General features: G+C 45.8%; 1 pseudogene; it reads right to left on the bottom strand.

Annotated features, from left to right (window-relative positions):
* Positions 1-862: 862 nt before the first annotated feature.
* LOC124971378 (pre-mRNA-splicing factor ATP-dependent RNA helicase PRP16-like) lies at positions 863-4,304 on the bottom strand (annotated as a pseudogene).
* Positions 4,305-4,972: the final 668 nt, after the last annotated feature.

Genomic DNA, 4,972 nt, shown 5'->3' with positions numbered 1-4,972 from the left:
CTTAACTTGGACTTAATGGAGCTGAAACATTCCCATGTTCCTGAATACCACAGATCTATATAGATGATGAAGCCACATTTTCAAGAGATTAAATATTTTTTAACCATTCTCCTTGGGGCCATAGTGAACTATAGCAAGTTTAGCAGGCTTCCTCAGGTACTTAGGTAGACTAAAAGTATATTTCAAAACATGCTCTGAATTTGTTACATTTCTGGAAGTGGCTTATGTTTTGAATTCCAAGTTTGCTAACCATGTAAATGTTTGGTCCTCTCAGAACTGGTATAGGAGGTGGGGAATCTGAGGAACTTAAAAAATTTGATGTGCAATAATTGTGCATATTTATGAGATACAGTGGGGTGTTTTGATATATGAATCCATGCATAATGATCAAATTTGAGTGATTAGCTTATCCATCACTTCAAAACACTATTTATTCATGAAGAGGAATATTTTTACAAAAAAATAAATTTATTTTCAATTCCTGAATGATAACCAAATTATACTTGCCTCTGGGTCTATCTTACTGCTTTACACAAGGAATAAAAAAGACATAGCCACAACCAAGTCATTCATATACCAGGCATTCAGGGACAGGTTATGTGGATAGATGGATCCAGCCACCTTCCTCTGCTCTGGCAGCACCTCAGTTGCTCTGCAGCCCCAGCACCTGCCAGGCTCCTACACCCAGGAGCTCCTCCTTCCTCTGTGGCAGAGCCTGGTCCATCAGGAACTGCCCCAGGGGCCTTGATATACACACATGAAGTCCACAGATGAGAAGGCTTTGTCCACAGCCTGGGGGCACTCCCACTAGAGAGCTTAGGACCCAACGCCTGCTGCCACCCTCTCCTCAGATAGCTTTAGCTCACAGCCCAAAGTGGGCTGTTGTGCAGCGAGGTGTCAAGGTCTTCCCCTGCTCTTTCCAACCTAGAGTGTAGATCTTTGTGGACCTGACACTACCCAGATGCTAGATTTCTCATGCTCCTGCCACTGGGCTCACAGCTGCTCCTCAGTCAGCGCCATTTCTTCTTCCATGGCAGAGGTTTCCTCTTTGGCCCTTCGGCAATTCTCCTGCTGCAACTTGCCTGCCTGCTTCATGCTGTAGAACATGGAGCCCAGCTCCACCAGCCACTCTCCATCCACAGCAGTCACACACTGCATGTCCTCCTTGGTGGTCATGACCAACTCGCACCTCCCAGACCTTCCACATGGCCTTGACATGGATGAAATGGTCATTATTCCAGATGGTAGAGTAATTATTGTTTTTCCACTGGAGGTAAACATGCAGGTAGGTCAAATGATCACTTTTGGGGACAGCAAACTTCTCCCGGATTTGATCACTCTCCTCCTCTTGGTCCTTGGGCTTGTAAAAGATGACCAGGACTGAGAGAATGGACACAATGAACAGGATCTCAGAACTGCAGCCCATGTCACAAGATACAGCGAGCATCTTGGATAGGTCTGGTTCTAATGGGAACTCTACCATCAGCTGCCATTTGGAAGTAAAACCACCTGTATTGTCCAGGGTCCGAAGGATCCAGAGTTGATACATGGTGTTCAGCATGTTGTCTTCTGGGGGTGGTCCATGAAGTGGAACTGCAGCAGGTCCTTCACCCCAAGGGACTTGAGAAGCAGCACCACATTGACCAGGTTGGTTCTCTGGATCTCAGGCACCGTGGTGTTCAGGAGTTCATTCTTGTAAACACTCTGCATGTAGAGCCTGAAACACTGACCTGGGACCATCCTGCTAGCTCACCCTGACCTCTGGTTGGTGTTGACCTGGCTGATGGGGTAGATCTGCAAAGCATCCATGCCAATTCTGGGGTTAAATACCTTTAATTTGTAATAACCAGAATCAATAACCAACATGATTCCATCAACATTCAGAGATGTGTCAGCAACATTGGTGACAACAATGCACTTCTGAACACCATCTGGAGCCTTCTGGAAGATTTTGGCCTGGAGGTCAGAGGGTAGCTGGGAGTAGATGGGCAGCACAGCCAAAGTAGGCATATTTTCCAGTTCTCGTAAATGCTCCACAATCTGGTCTGAGGTCACCTCAGTATCCTCTTGGCCAGGCATGAAGATAAGGATGTCCCTCAGGGCCCCTGAGAGGTGCACCTGCAATGATTGCTTCACTGCAGCCTCCATATAATCTTCCTGTGGGGTCTTGCTGAAAAGAATGTCCACAGGGAAAGTTCAACCAGGGATGTGGAAAATTGGAACATTCCCAAAAAAGGAAACAAATTTCTCTGCATCCATAGTGACTGATATAACAATAAGCTTCAAGTCTGAGCAACAAGCCAGTACCTCCTGTAGCAGCCCAAAGAGCACATAAGTGTGGAGAGAGGGCTCATGGGCTTCATCCGTGAGGATGGCACTGTAGTGATAAAGATCAGATTCCTAGAGGGACTCTCGGAGCAGGATCCCATTAGTCATGTACTTGATCAAGGCATTCTGTGAAGTGTAGTCTTCAAAGCGGATGGCATAACCCACCTCCTCACCAAGGTTTCCCCCCATCTCTTCACTGACTCTCTCGGCTACCAACATGGCAGCCACATGGCAGGGCTGAGTATACCCAATCATTCCATAGTCTGTGTAACCATCTTCATGCAAGTACTGGGTCAGCTGAGTGGTTTTGTCACTCCCCGTCTCTCCAACCACAATCACAATGCTGTTGTCCCTGATAATAGTGAGTAGCTCCTGATGCACAGCAAAGATTGGCAGATACTGTCTCTGCTCCAGGATTGACTTCTTTGCAAACTTGCTTCTGGCTTCACTTTTTTTCTTCATGTAATCTGCAAACTTCTGCTCTCTCCTGTAGTTCACCTTACCATCTTCTGTCAGAGCTTTATCTGGCTCCTCCTCTTTTTTGACACCCATTTTATCTCCCATTTTTGGATTCAGTCAGTTCCCAGTGTTTGTGTTGAGTCTTTTTGCACTCCTTTTGCTCCCTGTGCTTCTGCACTGAATGACTGCCTTTCTGAGCAATGATGGCCAGGTCAGAAGTGGCAACCTTAACTGGAATCACAGACTCTGGCTGCTTGGTGAAGACAATGCATTCATCCAGAAAGGGAGGCACCAGGCTGTGCACCATCAGTTGTACTTTGGCAGCATTGTCCTCTTCAAAGTCCTCATCCACCTCCAGCCAATGTACTACCCCACTGGTCAGCATGAGGTTAGTCTCCCAGTGCTCATTATCCTCACTGATCTGCCTGCACTGGGCAGAAATTCTCTTCTGCTTCTGTTTATGCAGCTACTGCTCCCACAGCCTCATGTAGTCCACAGAGGAGTAGGCCAGGGGGTTGTGGAACTCATCATACCCCTCATCCATCATGTACCAGTCTTGGTCAGCTTGCCTGTGGTCATCCTCCCACTGCTGCCACTCCTCTTCTGTGTCAAGTGAAATCCATTCTTCACCATCCTCACATCTTCCTTGGTCCCTGAACAGTTGAGGGGTGGAACCCAGATATCATTTGTCACCAGCCCACTCATTGTATTTGTAGGAGAGAGTTGGCAGAGGCGTGTCATTTGAGTACTTGCTCCTCACAGACCTGTCTCCATCTCAAGTGGATGGTCGATGGCTCCACTTAGAGTCCCAATATGAAGGTGTTGGGGAGGGTAACTCCTGAGAGCAACTTGAGGAGCCATAGCCACTGTCCTCCTCATCCCAGGAAAGTCTTGAAGGAGTGGTTGCATCTTTAGTTGATGCCAGGGGCTCTCTGATTCATTTCTTCTTCTGCTATACTCTGAGCCTCCATCTCACTCTGATCTACTGTTGTGCCTACTTCTATCTTGCTCATCTCTGTCTCTTTTGTGGTCATAATCTGCTCGATTTCGTGATTTCTCTTTCTTCCTATCCTTTTCTTTGGATGAGGCATAAACACCATGTTCCCGCTGCTCCCTCTCTCTTTGTTGTGTTCCCAAAACTCTTCACTCACACCTCCAGGATGGAATGGAGTCTCTACAGGAGCAGATTGATAGTGTCTGTCTTTCTGGCTACTTCAGTCAGCCTACTCATCATTGTCCTCATCAGCATCCTTCTTGTCATCTTTACTCTCCTCCCAGTCCTCGTAGGAAGAGATTCTGGACTTCTTGTCCTCTCCATCATCCTTTTCTTCTGGATCCCTCCATTTCAGGGAAGCCAACAAGTCCAGTCCCAGCAATGAAGGGCAGGGAGCAGGGGTTTTGAAGACATGCTGCTCACTGGCTGCACTTTTGGTCTTGCAGATAAGACTGCCAACCTGAGAGTCCAAATCAGTGCCTTCTAACTGATGGATAGAGCCATCCTCAGTGGTGTCCTCCATCACAGGCTCTGGGATTTCTCTCATAAGTGTGACTCTTGGGACCATTCTGTTCCAGATTTGGGGGATCTGGTGCTGCCACCCTTTGGTCTGAAGGCCTCAAAGAGACAAATTCAGTTCCTTAAAAGCCTCCATTATTCTCCCATTATACCTTTGCACAGCCCCCTCTCTCACTCAAAGATACCATTGAGGAATTTTTGATAATAATTACATAACTAGAAATTGAGGCCAAAGAAGTCTTAGAACAATAATCTCTGTAGATGTGTTCTTTATAAAATCTGGGAGTCCTATTTTATAAAATATGATTGAAACATTCAATTCAGTGAGAATTTTATGGGTGGAAAATCAGGCCTGTTGTCACAATTAGTGGGTAGACATTTCTCATACTTCCTAATATGTGAACAGTACAAATTTGAAAATTTTATGTCTTGGTATTCAGGGGACAAATTGATAAATCTGATTAAAATTAATGGGTAACCTGGGGGCAAACTTGTGTTCTAACTTAGTTTCTCAAATAGATAGCTTATTGCTAGTTCTTTGCTTTGTGAGGTTATAGACAATGTTATCTCATCTACTCATGAGCACCTTGATGGAAAGTTCTAATAAACATGTAGGGTGTAGATATGTCCATTTATACCTGTTTAATGCAGGGAGCATTGCTGCAGAATAGT

Source organism: Sciurus carolinensis, chromosome X (assembly GCF_902686445.1).
Source record: "Sciurus carolinensis chromosome X, mSciCar1.2, whole genome shotgun sequence".
Taxonomy (NCBI): domain Eukaryota; kingdom Metazoa; phylum Chordata; class Mammalia; order Rodentia; family Sciuridae; genus Sciurus; species Sciurus carolinensis.
This window is presented reverse-complemented; position numbering and strand designations above follow the sequence as displayed.